The sequence below is a fragment of the Cornus florida genome, unplaced genomic scaffold (assembly GCF_030987335.1).
Source record: "Cornus florida cultivar Cherokee Brave unplaced genomic scaffold, ASM3098733v1 CherokeeBrave_3.0.0_Hap2_Chr04, whole genome shotgun sequence".
NCBI classification, from domain to species: domain Eukaryota; kingdom Viridiplantae; phylum Streptophyta; class Magnoliopsida; order Cornales; family Cornaceae; genus Cornus; species Cornus florida.
Genome location: NW_026775574.1, coordinates 76,159,402 through 76,176,930, shown reverse-complemented (window position 1 = coordinate 76,176,930; position 17,529 = coordinate 76,159,402).

The window sequence follows — 17,529 nt, the reverse complement described above, 5'->3', positions numbered from 1 at the left end:
TCTGCCACTGATCGGATAGGCTGCTCAGACTCGTTCTCGAAAATAATCGCATATATTCAAAATTTAACTTACAACTTTATGTACCAAAAGTCACAAGGTTGGAGGTTCCTGTTTCTAGGAAACAAGTCCTCTCAAGTCACCTTCACTTGAACCTGTGAAATAGCTGTCAAACACCCCATTACAAATTTAAGCCACCCTGCAATCTGTTAAACCAAAAAACTTTCATCTTAACCACCTACATTCCCCATGTTACCTCCATCTATAGAATCAATTGTTCACACGTCTTTCAGAACCTATCTGCTAGCTCAATCTTTTCCTTTTAAATTATTTTTCAGTCCTGTACTTTTTACACCGAAACTCACTACAAAAATGAATAGTCAAAGCATCAAATGGAAGTTGTTGCATCGGTCGTTTATTTTGGCCAAGAAAGTCGGTGCATTTAGCACCAGTCAACCGAAATTACGTAAGTCCAAAATCAAATATGATAATTCTCTAGCAGTTGTTAGTTTCATTAATTTATTTGACTAAAAACACTTGATACCCCCCCCAAAAAAAAAAAAAAAAAAAAAGAAAAAGTAATGCCAAACTACAAGTGGATATGGCCCACATTTTGGCACTATTCCACAACTAGTAGTCTCAAAACTCAAGACCACCTCTCTCTCTCTCTCTGAGTCGGCACTATAACTCCTCTCATTCCTCCCTCCCTCCCTCACAGGTAGGCTAAAAACGTAAATATATGGCCCTTGATCTAATCAAGGGCACAAAACTCCTCAATAGATCCTCGAGGTATTTAATATTTAAAATATATCACTAAAATATTGGTAGTTTTTTCCCTGAAATTTCGCAATCAAAATACTGATATATTGTGGATGCTGAAACATGGGAAACAATATATATAAGCAAAAAACAGAGTAAATAATACTTGCAAAATGTTAAGTAAAACAACAAAGGTCTAGTGACATGTCTGCTGCAAATATTTAAGCATATTATAGTTTTCTTTTTGGCTTTTTACCCAATCAAACCACCTAATTCTCTTATGGTTTATTTTAATGGAATTATAATTTTATGGAACTTACAAAAAATAAATAATTATTATTCTATAATTTTCCCTAATTTTAAATTAGTTAAGAATACATTTGAATTGGTTGACCTAGGAATGAGGCCAACAAGTTTGGTTCAGCCACTGGACCTTACATAACTGAGTGTCCCCTTCCAGCGACCAAGCCACCATCCCTAATGAACATGCGCCCCCTCACGCGCTGCCGGCCACCACTGCGACTGAGATTGCACGGCCGGTGTACAAATGGGTCTTCTTCCCCTTTGCATGGCCAACCACTATGCAAAACCCTAATCCACCATGCTTGTACAAATGATCGAGTCGCGTAGCTCACACAAAGTAAGCATTAGCAATTGCAAATCCAAAAACTTCCAAGTGAATGCATATGGTTTCTTAAAATTAGCATTGAGAGCATGTATATGCTCGCTGTGGATAGTATGCAAATTGAGCCTGAACATTGATGTGTGTTTTATATTACCACTAGCAAAAGTATGAATCTTTGTTAGAGAGGACTATATAGAGGGTGTCGATTCCACATGAAGATGAGTGTTCTTTACTCTGTTTTTAACTAATCCAATTCTTTTTGATCTACAAGTAACTGGTTGGATTTGATTGATTGGTTGTCACGATTATAAAATGAAATTAAACTAAAATTAAATTAAAGAGATCAGAGAGAAAAGGTCTTAGGGCTTTGACTTCACCGTGAACTTTGTACTATGGGTAACTTTTTAACTCTAGGGTTTTAACAATTTATATTCCAAATGAATTGAACTCAATAACATTCATTCAATTCAGTTTTAAGGAAAGATGTTTTATAAATTTTAATTAATTATAACTTATCTGCAGTTAGCATGTACTATCCACCTACCTACTTTAATTAATTTGCAAATAATCCATCATCGCTAAACATAGACTATGAAAACATTCATTTATAAAAAATATTGGAACACCATTACATGATCTCCATTCTTATGTCTAGTAGGGCTCCGCCAGATACCGTCCAATAAGAATGAGTTGACAATAATTAAAGAACAGTTATATCTAAGACAATGAAATAACTTTTCAAGAACTATTTAAAACATTAAAATCCAATTGAGTTTTCTCAATTGCTCAGAATCATGTAATAAAAAATATAATATATTAAAAATACCCAAAGTTGAAACAATTAAACCATAGTACTTAGATCGGGGTTATATCAGTACCCTAAGAGAGGAATTAACTACTCATGATGATGCATAATATCATCTGTGTTGTTGTCGCCTTCATCGTCACGGATGGCACTTCTTTTCTCAGGATCTTCACCTTCTAAGGTTATGGAAACCCTAAAAGCCACCACCACAATAGCAAAACTCTAAACAATACGATAAAAAAATGACTAATCTACCACCGTCACCGCCTTTCACTACCGCCACTGCCTTTCATCATTACTACCACCGCCATTGCCTTCCACCACCTCCACGGCCTTTCACCACTACTATCACCATTGCCGCCGCCTTCCACGACTGCTACTACCACTGCCCTACACCACCACCACCACCGCCACCACTCCTTAACACCACCACCACCTCCTCTACTGCGCGTCTTCCACCACCACCACCGCATTCACCTCCATTGGCTTTCACCACTGTCACCTACATCAATATCTCTTTCCACCACCACCACCACCACATTATTGCCATCGCCTTCCACCATTGCCACCACTGTCGCCTTCCAATACCACCACCTACACCACTACTGTTTTCCACCTCCAACACCATCGTCTCCACCACCGCCACTGCCACCATTTATTTTTAAAAAAATTATAAAATAATGTCATTTTATTAATTTAATTTATTTGTTACAGAGAGGGATATTTTGGAGAACTCAAATTGAAATTTATACCATTCTAATTTTTAAATTAGTACAACCAAATATTAGAATGGTTATTATCAATCCATTCTTACACATTTCATATTTACAACCAAACAATAGAATGAGAATGACCATTCTATTCTCATTTGCATTTCATTCTTGCACACCAAATGCAACATTATGTCAAGCCGTTGAATATCACAATAAAATATTTCCCCAAAAAAGACGAGGCGTGATGATGCATTAAATAATATGCGTTAATCCAAGTTTTAAACAATAATCTTAGATGTTGGTGAGCCGCACGAGCCTTTCATTTCATCGAACTTCTTTCTTTCTTTTTCTTTTTTTTTTTTTTTTTTTGGGTATCCTCTAGAGGCGGGTTAGGCTGGGTTTGGATTGGGTTGAAAGTTGGCAAGTCAAACATAGGTTAAGACCCATATTCAACCCGTTCAGAACGTGTTGAAAATGGGCAGGTTGAAAATTTATAGGGGTAACCCATTATGATCCGTGGATCCATTCATTATTATTATTATTATTATTTTTAATTATTTTTTTTGAAAGGTTTTAAAATTTTATTTAATAACAAAAAGAAAAAAATCTCAAACTTAGCAATATTTATCGACTCGTTTTAGAGAAAGAGAAGTGAAGGAAATAGAAGAAATATTGATGTTTTAAAAATAAAATTTTCTTAAAAATTTTGATATTTATAAACATGGAAAAAGAAACTGTAATTTTTGAAAAAATAAAATAAAATTTGACTAGTGAAACCTGATCGACTCGCCCAAAATATTGATGTATAAAAAATAAAATTTTCTTAAAAATTTTGATATTTACAAACATGGAAAAGGAAAATGTAATTTGTTAAAAAAAAAAATGACCCGTGGAACCTGACTGACCCCGCCTAAAATATTGATGTTTTAAAAATAATTTTTTTTAAAAAAAACTTTGATGTTTATAAATATGGAAAAGGAAAATATAATTTGCATATTTGAAAAAGAAAAAAATATTTGACCCGTGAAATTCGACCGACCTGTTTAAAATATTGATGCTTAAAAACTAAAAATTTTGATGTTTATAAACTTGGGAAAGTAAAATTCAATTTGTATATTTGATATATAAAAAATAAAAAATAAAAATACCTGTGAAATCTGATCGACTCGGCCAAAATATTGATGTTTTAAAAATAAAATTTTCTTAAAAATTTTGATATTTACAAATATGAAAAAGGAAAATGTAATTTGCATATTTGAAAAAAAAAAAATAAATAAATAAACTTGACCTGTGAAACCCGACCGACCCGCCAAAAATATTGATGTTTAAAAAATATAAATTTTCTTAAAAATATTGATGTTCACAAATTTGGAAAAAGAAAATGTAATTTATATATTTGTAAAAAAAATAAAAAATGACCCATGAAATCCGACCGACCCGTCCAAAATATTGATGTTTTTAAAATAAATTTTTATTAAAAATTTTGATGTTTACAAACATGAAAATGGAAAATGTAATTTGCATATTTGGGAAAAAAAATAATAATAATTGACCCGTGAAACCAGCTCAAAATATTCGGGATGGCCTAACCTAACCCGAATTCGGGTTAAGGTTGGGTTGGGACTGGGCTGGGTTGGGCTAGCCTAACTTGCAGCCCTTATCGTGAGAGTGAATTTTAGAGAGAGAAATGAGTTGAGTGCAATATAGAATAGATGTGTATTGTGTGTCTGTTATGTGCTGGGTGAAACCATATTCAACCCATCTTAATCCTTAAATTAAGTGGTTAAAAATTACCCAACTTACTTTTGACCCATCTTAAATATGGTTCACCCAAAACCATTAAAAAATGGATAGATATATATGAAAGAGTTGATAGTTTTTGACCCATTTTGATACTATTAGTAACCTCGTAGGTGTTTAAAATATCAATATCAGTTGTAAGCAAATATATATATCTATACTATTAGTAAATGTGCAAAGTGTTTCAGTATTTTTGTATTTATTTATTTATTAATTAATATAACAATAGTTTCTATAAAACACAAAAAAAAAAAATTATGGATAATTATCACAATATAACTAGCCCGCCCAGTTATGATTATGTCGTTAAAAAGATAAGACACATATTATCATCCTATTAATTCAAGAAACTTATAAATAAAGGCATGGAATAAGGAGTAAGGGGTATATAAATTGAGAATTCTGAAATTCAGAATTCCAGAGTAATATACTCAAGCTCTGCCAAAGAGTTTCAGTATTTATTTATTTATATAAAAATATTTATTAATTGATATCAAAAGAGTTGTTATCTATATTTTTACGTCTATCACTCTTTTTATCTATATTTTTTGGTCTATCAATATTTATTTATTTATTATATAAAAAAATATTTATTAATTTATAAAGAGTCTTTATCTATATCTATACAATTATTAACACTGAAATGAGTTTCAGTGTTTCAGTATGTATTTATTTATATTAATTGATAAAGAGATTTTATCTATATCTTTCAGTGTTTTAGTATTTATTTATTTATTTATATAAAACATATTTATTAATTGATATGAAAAGAGTTTTTATATAAAAAAAATACTTTATAAAACTCAAAAATATACCTACTAAATTTTATTTATCTATTTATTATTATGAATTTTTTTAAAAAATAATAACTTATTATACAAGATTTATTAATATAAAAAATATTTATTAATTGATATACAAAATAAAATAAAATAATTTTTCTAAAACTATACCACAAATTACCCTTTATTACGAGTTTCGTAATAAAATAAAATCTAATTAAAAAAGGATATATTTAAAGAAAATAAAATAATTTCTATAAAACACTATCACAAATTACTTATTTTATTTTCAATAAAACTCTATCACACTCGACAAAGATATATTTAAAGAGTTTCTATAAAACTCTAACACAAATTATCTATTAATCTATTTATTATGAATTTTTTAATAAAAGGAATCAAATTAGACAAGTACAATTAATATAAAAAATTATTTATTAATTGTTACAAAAAGAGATTTTAAAAGAGTTTTTATAAAACTCTAACGTAAATTACCTATTTGTTTATTTATTATGACTTTTTTAATAAAAGAAAATCTAATTAGACAAGCACTATTAATATAAAAAATTATTTATTAATTGATATAGAAAAAGGTTTCAAAAGAGTTTCTATAAAATTCTAACACAAATTACCTATTTATCTATTTATTATGATTTTTTAATAAAAGAAAATCTAATTCGACAATAATTATTAATATAAAAATAGTTATTAATTAATACAAAAAGAGTTTTTAAAAGAGTTTCTATTAAACTCTAACACAAATTACCTATTAATTTATTTAATATGACTTTTTTAATAAAAGAAAATCTAATTAGACAAGAACTATTCATATAAAAAATATTTTTTAATTGATATAAAAAATAAAATAATTTTTCTTAAAACTCTAACACAAATTACCTTTTATGATGAGTTTTTTTTTTTTTTTTTTTTATTAATAAAAAGTAATCTAATTAGACAATAATTATTAATATTTTAAAATAGTTATTAATTCATATAAAAAGAGTTTAAATCAAATTAGATAAAAAAAATATTAATATAAATTTTTTTTGAATTTTTTAAGAATATGAAATAAAATTAGACAAGTACAATTAATATAAAAAATTATATATTAATTGTTATAAAAAATGATTTCAAAAGAGTTTTTATAAAACTCTAACACAAATTACCTATTTATCTATTTATTATGAGATTTTTAATAAAAGGAAATCTAATTAGACAAGTACTATTAATATATAAAATTATTTATTAATTGATATAAAAAGATGTTTTAAAAGAATTTTTATAAAACTCTAACACAAATTATCTATTTATTGTGACTTTTTTAATAAAAAAAATCTAATTAGACAAGAATTATTAATATAAAAAATATTTATTAATTGATATGAAAAGAATTTTTTAAAGAGTTTCTATTAAACTCTAACACAAATTAGCTATTTATTTATTTAATATGAATTTTTTAATAAAAAAATCTAATTAGACAAGAACTATTAACATAAAAAAATATTTTTTAATTGATACAAAAAATAAAATAATTTTTCTTAAAACTCTACCACAAATTACCTTTTATTATGAGTTTTTTTAATAAAAGGTAATATAACTAGACAATAATTATTAATATTCTAAAATATTTATTAATTCATATAAAGAGAGTTTAAATCTAATTAGACAAAAATTATTAATATAAAAAATATTTGGGCTTTTTAATAAAAGGAAATAAAATTACACAAGTACAATTAATATAAAAAATTATTTATTAATTGATATAAAAAGAAATTTTAAAAGAGTTGTTATAAAACTCTAACCCAAATTACCTATTTATCTATTTATTATGAGTTTTTTTTAATAAAATGAAATCTAATTAAACAAATACTATTAATATAAAAAATTATTTATTAATTAATATAAAAAGAGGTTTTAAAAGAGTTTTTATAAAACTCTAACACAAATTATCTATTTATCTATTTAATATGAGTTTTTTAGTAAAAGAAAATCTAATTAGATAAGAATTATTAATATAAATTTTTTAATTAGATTAAATATTTATTAATTCGTATAAAACGAGTTTAAATCTAACTAGACAAAAAATATTAATTGATATAAAAAGAGTTTTTAAAAGAGTTTCTATTAAACTCTAACACAAATTACCTATTTATTTATTTATTATGAATTTTTTAATAAAAGAAAATCTAATTAGACATGTATTAATATAACAAATATTTTTTAATTGATATATAAAATAAAATAAAATAATTTTTCTAAAACTCTACCACTAATTTTCTTTTAGTATGAGTTTCTTAATAAAATAAAATCTACTGAGATAATGATATATTTAAAGAAAATAAAATAATTTCTACGAAACAGTATCACAAATTACCTATTTTATTTTCAGTAAAACTCTAGCACAAATTATCTATTAATTTATTTATTATGAGTTTTTCATAAAAGGAAATCTAATTAAAGAAGTACTACTAATATAAAAAAGTATTTATTAATTGATATGAAAAGAGGTTTTTAAAAGAGTTCTTATAAAACTCTAGCATAAATTATCTATTTATTATGAGTTATTTAATAAAAAGAAATCTAAGTAGACAATAATTATTAATATAAAAATATTTATTAATTGATACAAAAAGAGTTTTTGAAAGAGTTTTTATAAAACTCTAACACAAATTAGTAAGATATAAAAAATATTTTTTAATTGATATAAATAATAATAATTTTTCTAAAACGCTATCACAAATTACCTTTTATTATGTGTTTTTTTAATAAAAGATAATCTAATTAGACAAAAATTACTAATATATTAAAATATTTATTAATTCATATAAAAAGAGTTTTTCAAATATTTTCTATAAAATCTTACACATATCACCTATTTATCTATATATTATGTGTTTTTTTTATTAAAAAAATACAATTAAACAAAGAATATATTTAAAGAAAATAAAATTTTTTTTTGAAAAAATCTACCACAAATTAGTTGTTTTATTTTCTATAAAACTTTTTCACATTATCTATTTATTAGGAGTTTTTTGATTTTATTAATCTAATTAGACAAAAATATATTTAAACAAAATAAAATAATTTTATAAACTTTTCCACAAATTAGCTATTTTATTTTCTATAAACTCTATTACATATAACATGTATTTATCTATTATTTGAGAGTTTTTTAATAAAAGAAACTCTAAATAGACAAAAATATATTTTTAAAAAAATAAAATAATTTTTTTAAAAAAAATTTATATAAAACTGTAACATATATTATCTATTTATTATGAGTTTTTTAATAAAAGAAAATCTAATGAGATAAGGATATATATATTTAAAAAAAATAAATAATTTATCAATAAAACTCTATCACATTAGTCAAGTATATATTTAAAGAGTTTCTATAAATTTCTACCACAAATTAACTAGGTTTTTATAAAAATAGTTTTTATAAAATTGAGAATTCTAGAAATCCAAAATTTCAAAAAGAAATTCAAAGAAGTTCTGCCCAAGAGTTTCAGTATTTATTTATTTACATAAAAAAATATTTATTAATTGATATAAAAAGAGTTTTTATCTATACTATTATTAAATGTGCAAAGAGTTTTAGTATTTATACTATTTTATTTTCTATAAAACTCTATCAAATTATCTTTTTATTATGAGTTTTTTTAATAAAATAAAATCTAATTAGACAAGAATATATTTAAACAAAATAAAATAATTTCTATAAAACTCTATCACAAATTAACTATTTTATTTCCTATAAAACTCTATTACATATAACCTGTATTTCTCTATTTATTATGAATTATTTTACAAAAAATAAAATAATTTGTATAAAACTCTATCCCAAATTATATACTTTATCAATTTCAAAATATTTCAGTATTTATTTATTAGTATAAAAAAAAGTATATTCATTAATTAATATAAAAAGAGTTACAATTTTTTGTAAGATTTATTGTTACAAGCTTAAAAAATATATATGAAAACAAAAATTCTATAAGTTATTAAGCATTCACTACGTGCCTTTTCCTAGTATATATATATATATATATATATATATATATATATATTGGTCATATCATTATTATTCTCACATCAGATCTAGAAAAGGTTGCCTTATTTAAGTTATAACTTCACTGGATCTTGCTATCATATATTTTAACTTGGTCGCCTTCTTCTCCTAACATTAATCTAAGTGCATATATATATCTTAAAAAATATAATTCAAAATGAAAAAAATGTAACTTAAATAAATAGATGACAAACTGAAAAGAGAAAGAAAAACATGGAGAAGATGAAAGAAAAATTGGATTTTCTAACATAAAAAACTAAGTTAGCTTTTTACACAATTTTTTTTTTTTAAAAAAAAAAACTTAAAAAGTTTCATTTCTTTATTTTATTATTTGAATTTTTAATTCAAAGTACAAAGTTAAAAGAGTTGAAAATTGGGTGCCATGTACAAGAACAACTACAAAGAATAAGAGGATTTAATTTTACTCCTTGAAGTGAAATTGGTCTTACATGAGAGATTTTTGTGAACTTAATTGGTTGAAAATCGAACTAATTTTGAGTGATTGGGTTGGATATGATTTGATATGGAATTCATTTAGACTTCTTCAAACAATTTGCATATCATATGACTATATATTGCCTAATAATATGGCATAATTCCAACACTCCATGTCACTTAATTAGTGCATAAAATGCCTTGGAAATGCTGATAACTCTCTAAATTAAATCGATAACCTGGGTTATACTAACATGTCCACTCGATCAGAATAGAACATCTTAAAGGGGAAAATTGCGAGTACAGGAACAAGAGCTGTGGGGTGGGGCACATAGGATACCAGCTCTTTTTTACGCGTAATGGAGTGCGGTGCGAAGCAACTCTGAAGTTTCCTTCCTCCTTTCAGATTGCGGAAATTTCAAAGTCCCATTATTTAAATGCTTCACAATGATCAATAATTAATTGATATATTTTTTTTTAAAAAAAAGGGAAGTGTATTTGCACTCTCCATTTGTGCATTGCACTCTATTTTTCTTTTTGTTTAAAAAAAATTAAAAAAAGAATATTATAATCAATTATTTTGTAATATCATAATGTAATTTTTTTTTTAATCATAAATTAAATTTATTTTTATCTTTTTATTTTTTTAGTAATTTCTTTTCATTTTTTTCTTGCCTGAAGAGCTAAAATTTCACAATTTTACTAACAAAATAGAAAGACTATGTATCAAAAGAAATCTTGGTCATAAGTCTTTCTCTGCATATATTTTCTCGTTAGAAAAGGAATCATGATGTTACGTTCTTCAATTCATTAAGTGCTTGAAACTTGATCTTTTTTAATTAATAAAAATAATCAAAGAAGGTGAAGCTAGGAGACTATGGAGGGATACTCTTCATTGTCTTCTACCCCATTTTCTAGAAATCTCGAATGAGATCAAGTACTGCCAATTATTGGCTCACTATTCTTTTTTTATTGTAATTTTTACTTCAAATTATTGATATTTGGTAATGTAACCATCCAAACCAGGGTCCGGATCTTTAATCGGGTCCTTAACCAAACCCGAGGACACATTAAGGGCAAATTGGTCATTTTGCATTGTGAAAGGATAATCCATCCTTAAATAATCAAATGAGGTTTAAAATAATCATTCTTAATCATTTTATGACACTTGAAGAGGTTATGTGGTTATTGGATGTGATTTCCCAAAAGAGTCGTTACCCGGTTCAAGAGAAGTCCGACACTGCTCCACTAAAACAATCATAACTCTCTACTTGAATAGATTTTGAGGATAGGGTTGGTCTCATTGGAAAGCTAACTTAAAATATTTGAAAATGGACTCAAGAATGACCCTATTTGGGTTCCGAACGAAGAAGTTATGACTGTCTGAAGTTTGGCGATCAAAGCTGATAAACTGTGAAAGCAAAAATATGCACCGGAGGCCTGGAACCGGTTCCCAATTTTGCTACTGGTTCCACATGGGCAGAATGTTCAGAACGTGATCCAAGAACCCCTTGAACTGGTTCCCAAATGTGCCACTGGTTCCCCAAGTCCAGAAACTAAAAAAAATGCCCTGGAAGTCTGAAACTGACCTGCTGCCTTATAGAAATGAAAAGGGGACAAAAATGGAGACTTTGCAATGGTTTGAACTTGAGTTAAATCATCAATCATGAGTTATTCTACGATCATAGACAAGAGAACCAACACGTAATCAAATTAACACATCATTGAGATCAACTATATGGAATTATGTACTTGAACTTTACATCATGAACAATTTACATCAAAATGGATTTAAGGTTCGAGTTACATTATCATTTACAAGCCAAATGAACTTAACACATTTCGTGACACGTGCTTAACAAAGTGAGTTCAAGTATGCAAAATATATGTATATCCAAAGTGTCCTTCGAGTTCCATCAAATCTGTGGTGGATTATCATCCGTCAATTCCTTGCCATGACTTAAAAATGTTAAGTATAATGGGGTGAGCGAATTGCTCAGTAGGTGACACTTAAAACACGCCTCTTGTGTCTCCGTGAATCCATACAAAGAATAGAGCAATAAAAAATGAGATCATAACATGTCGGGAAAATACAACATCATATCCAATCTCAACATAAACAATATGATGCAATGTAAATGTAATACATGCCGATGTCGCTCCCCATTTTCAACATTCAAATCCGTCACTTTTCAAACCGTTAATGTAACCCTTTTTGGTACCCCCTCAGCGCTGAGAAAAGGATTGGTTACTGTCCCTGACCGTTGGTACCTCCGCAGTGTCATTATAAGGCCCAGATAGGTTAACCACGCTAGGGCAATATCCCTAGTTCTCTCTAAGTTACATTAACCTTTCGGCTCTTTGGTGACTCCACGGCGATCGGGTTTTTCATAAAAACATTTCAATAAAAACTTCATCCCAAAAATTCCCCTTTTTCTTTTCAAAACATTTGTTCCCATTTCATGCCCAATGCCAATGCATAGATGCCTTAATGATATACACATGTTCATCATCCCACATCTAGTACAATTTAACTAACAAGGCATAGTTCACAAGAATATCAAGGAAATCACAACATGCTTTTTATACAACAAGAATCTAGCATGATGATCATACATAATCAATTCTTAAAAATGTTCTTCACCTAGAACATTTAACACATAATAGTTACACAATTAACATATATGCATAAGAATCAACAACTCACTAGATTTTTAACAATTAAAGAGAGTTAACTCACTAAGGTATAAGATCTCATGGATTAAAAGCCCCTACTTTTAAATTGAGCAAAACCCTTGAAATGGGTCACAAATTTCGAAATTCAAAGGGAGCACCAAATATGAAATTGTTGCTACTCACGCATAGAGCTCGTCGTGCTCTCCATTTTGCCTCAAACGACACTTAAAATCACTACGTATAGAGAAAAATATCTAGAATTGAAGTTTGAAGTCTCAAAAGAAAAAGAAAACTTAAGAAAGAGAGGGAGGAAGAAGAACCAGCGGGAGAGGGGGAAGATAGGGACCAAATGTGGTCTCAAAGTCTTTAAGTTGGTGGTGGTGGGTCCCACCAATTTTCTTTTCTTTTCTCTTTTTCTTTTTCGCTCCATTTTACACCACACACACATATAAATGCACATTTAACATGCAATTACTTAAATCACAATAAATAAAAATGAACATGATGCAAATGGATCCAATTAAAATACCCGTATGCCACAGTACCGGTAGTGGGTCTCACACGGGACCGTTTGACCCGAAAAACTGAAAAATGCAAAAACGACCAACCTTGCATTTCAAAGAGTGCTGAGCTTAATAAAATGCTCCCAATGATTATTCGACACACTCGGCACACCTCACGATGTCCGGTACGCAAAACGTCAAAAGACGAAAATGCCCATGCGGCGACAAAATTCCGGAAAAAGAAAAAAAATGTCGAAAATCGGGAACATCACAGGTAACATTGAAAAATACTCATTAACACTAATTTGATTACATGATGTTTGTTGCATATCTCTCTTTTAAAATTTAGAATTTGTAGATATTTTAAGCTAAATCATACTGTGGTTTGGTTATATAAAATACCTTCTTCTTTTTTCTTTTCTTTTTTTTGGTTCTATTCATAAATCATTATTCTTGTGATTTTATGGACAAAATAGATAGGGCTCTTACCCTCAACAAGATAAACTTTAAAATTTATATAAGAATAAAAAATTTAAAATTAAACTCAAAGTGTTATACCTTTTTTTTTTTTTTTTTGGGTAATTAACTCAAAATATTATACTACACAAAAACAAAGTAAAGAGAGATGAAAAAGGTTGGAAAAGCAAGCGAAACAAATTACAAAAGCAATTACGAAACCAATCTGTTTTGATGACAAACATGGCTCTTAACTAATTTGGTCAATTATGACAAACTCAAGAGACAAGACTAACGTAACAAAAATTCTGTGTGTGTGTGTGTGTGGCTCTTAATAATAATATAGAGATAGAGTTATACCATGCTTATTCAAAATATTTTAAAAGCAAAGAGATAAAAGGTTTTAAATAATTTTATGAATAGAACTGAATTCAATAAAAATCTAGATTATATTAAAACACAAGTTGATCATAATTCTGCTTCTAAAAGTTTAGATTATAAAATAATAATTTCTGCTTGAAAGTACAAAGAATTTTCCCTTCTTACAGAGAGAGAACTTCTTCACTCCAAATTGGCTTTTTCCCTCTCGATTCCCCTTATTTATAGACGGTTACAACCTCCTTTGGCCTGGGCCTTATCCGCTTCCCTTTGCCTGGACTCAACTTCCCTCATTTTAACATGGGCTTCTGAAATGACTTTATGGACCTGGGCCCATCCAGCGCGAACTTGCTCCATCCCGTTTGTCCACACCCGACCCGTCCTATGCAATGTGGATCACACCAAACCCGGGTCATTTTGGTGTCCTCATCTGCCCCCAATAATCTATTTCCTCATTAATGAGGGTGAGATTATTGAAAGGACATGATCTTGGTCTGACGGCTTGGAGCAATGACTCGAGGAATCGAACGGCTGGCACAAGAACCCAAGTTTTGAGATCTGCAGCGCCACTTTTTGCCTTGACCTTTTGAGTTCCATGTCGCTTTTACTTTTCCTCTTTATAAATTTTGGTCTTTCAACCTTCACCCTTCCTCTTACCTCTCACTTCTACTCTCTGTTGCTTTCCTGCACATTCCGACGATCCTTTTTAATTTCTCCAGCAAGTTCTTCCGGCAAGTCCTTCCTTTTCGATTTTTAGCTACTGTGCCGTTGCTGAGTTCGTCACAAACTTTCAAGGTTAGTTTTTTTTTTTTTTTTTAAAACCTCTCCTTAAGAGACGCCTTTACTGCCTAGGACTCTTCCCCTTATTTATGGCTTCCCCTAACCTGAATGCCATTCGATCCAAGAATTATATTCCCCACGACGTTTCTCTCAGAGTCTACTCAATAAACTTAGACGAGAGATCTGGCGAGGGTCTTCTTCCTGGGGAAGTTTTATTCTCCACCGTTCACTTGAACGTCATTAGGTTCCCCTTACACCCGTTTTTCTGTTATGCTTTCAACAAATTGGGGCTCTGCCCCCTACAAGTTAACCCAAACTTCCTTAGGGTAATTTCAGTCCTCCTGCTCTTGAATCGTGATAGGGGTCTCAATCTTGACATTATTGACCTTCTTCTCTGCTATTGGATTAACAAGATTTCGCAAAGTGATTTGTACTATCACTTATTTCCTATTGACAAACGGTCGATCTGCTCTGATAAAAGCTCATTTGAAAAAGGTTGGAGGCAAAATTTAATCGTGGTTGGTGGGAATTGGCAGACTCCGCTCGGCCATTCCTTCCCTATCCCTTCTTCCTTTGGAGCATGTTCTGTCTCTGGCTACAAAAAGCTGAAAACACATCCTGCCAAATGCCACTGTGAAAGTTGTCTTCCCCGTTTTTGCACTTTTCTTTGTAGATGCCTTCAAATTCCCCATGATGAACTAGTTTATAGCGTCTGCAGGGCTAGGCTAGATACCTTACAAGAAAGTGTGCTGAACGATGTCCCTTCAGCTACTGTTTTGCTTACATCTGATAATCTCTCTGACATCTCTCTTTTAGGGTTTACAATAGAGAACATTCAGATCCCATCGTTCAGCAGGAGGAGGCGTCCTGCTCCCACCCCTTCTAACGCTCCTGCCATCATTTCGTCATCTACACCTGCTTCCACATCATCTCTCCTTGCTGTCTCTGCCCCAGAGCAAGTTGCGGTTGCCCCAGCTGTGATTCAAGTCTCAACCCGTTTTGCTGATGCGCCCTCTGAGCTCACCCATGCTGAGAACCCTATTGTGGGCTATACTGCTGAAGTCCGTCCTGCTGCCCCCGTCATTATGCCATCAAACATCTCGTCCGACACTTCCTCAGAGAGCACTCAGGATGCTGGAAATTCTGAGGACAATGGGGGGTCAGCTAATGCTGTTCTGTCAGAAAAGAGTTTAGGAAAAAGGCCAATGCCTGAGGGCGGTTATGATCAGAGTGATATCCCACCGACCCAAAGGATCAGGATGGCTTCCTTCAGGATTACTGAACCATCGCTCCCTGCCCGGTTCTTCATTCCTGAAGGCGAGTCGGCCAGAACCTCTGGTCCAATTCCATCCGTTCTTCCATGACAACCTTTGCTCAGCCGTGAAGATGGATCAACCATTGGCCCCACTGACTCAATATACAAGGACCCCCTCACCTCATTTGCTTTCTATAAGGGTTTCTGGACCCCCAAAGACCTTGAAATCCAGAACAAGCTATCCTTTGGTGAGATGTTCCAACGGTTCCCGACCGCTGCTATGGAGGTGACTCTTCTTCTGCTGAAATGTGTTCCTTTTCTGTTATGATCCCTTAATAGTTAGTCTGACCTGAATTTCTTTTTCTTCATGCAGACTTTATTCGGGATGTTCACTTTTCAAAAAATAATTGAAACTCTGAACAAAAAGCTTAAATTCCTCTCTGTCGGTCTTAAAAGGTCTGTTGAAGCAGAGAACCTTCTTGAGGCTAGAGTTGCTGAGCTGGAGTCTAAGCTTAGGGAGTCAGAGAAGGGAGTTGCTGACCTAAAGGCAGAGAGAGACGGTCTGGCAAGCGAGAGGGATTCCCTTAGAATTGAATGGGATTCCCTGAAGACCGAACGGGATTCTCTTCATGATGCGGTTGACATCCTGAAAACTGAGAAGAGTGTGGCTCTGACAGAAAGGGACTCTCTCAAAGCCGAAAAGGGAGACCTTCAACGCTCATTCATTGCTGAACGGTTGTCTCATGCGAACTCCCAGGAAAAACTCCTAAACGAACGGTCTTCCCTGATGAACATGATCGGCAGAGTCGAAGGGGGTATGAAAGCTCTCCTTGCTCGCTTTACCAGGACCAGTGCCATCCGGTATGCTGAAGGGTATAGAGACGGTTTTGTTGACCGTTCTCCCCCTGAAGGTGAATCAAGCTCTTGTGCTGGTCCTGATGAACTAGATGCTTCTCTGGACATCCACCCCCCAAATAATTATCAAAATCCACCATGCGACCCAGCTGAGAATATTTTTATTGAGTGCATAGAGGTCGTATCCTCAGGAATTGTCCCACCCTTTCATCCCCTGAACATTCTTCCCCTTTCTACCATTGTGCCCTCCTCCTCAGTTGCTGCCGACAGACCTATGCCTGCCGAGGGGGTGATTCATCTTGACTCCCCTTCTAAGGATGATAGGGCAGATGAGCATGGAGAAGATCTCAATGTTCCAGAGGAAGATTGTGGCAAGAATAATAGGTTACAGCCTGGAGAAGATCAAAACTGACACCCAGTAGCAGTTTTTTATTTATTTATTTATTTATTTTTTTTATCTGCATGTATAGTACTATGTACCTTGGGGCCTTTTTGGTTATGAATGATAATACTTTTGCTTAGCATCAATTTCCTTCTTTGAGTTTTCTATTTTCAGCTTTGCAGTGTATTTTCACAAGTGCTTGACGTTCGGCCATGTCACCATTCTGTCCTTTTCTTACTCATTTGTGAGCAAGTGT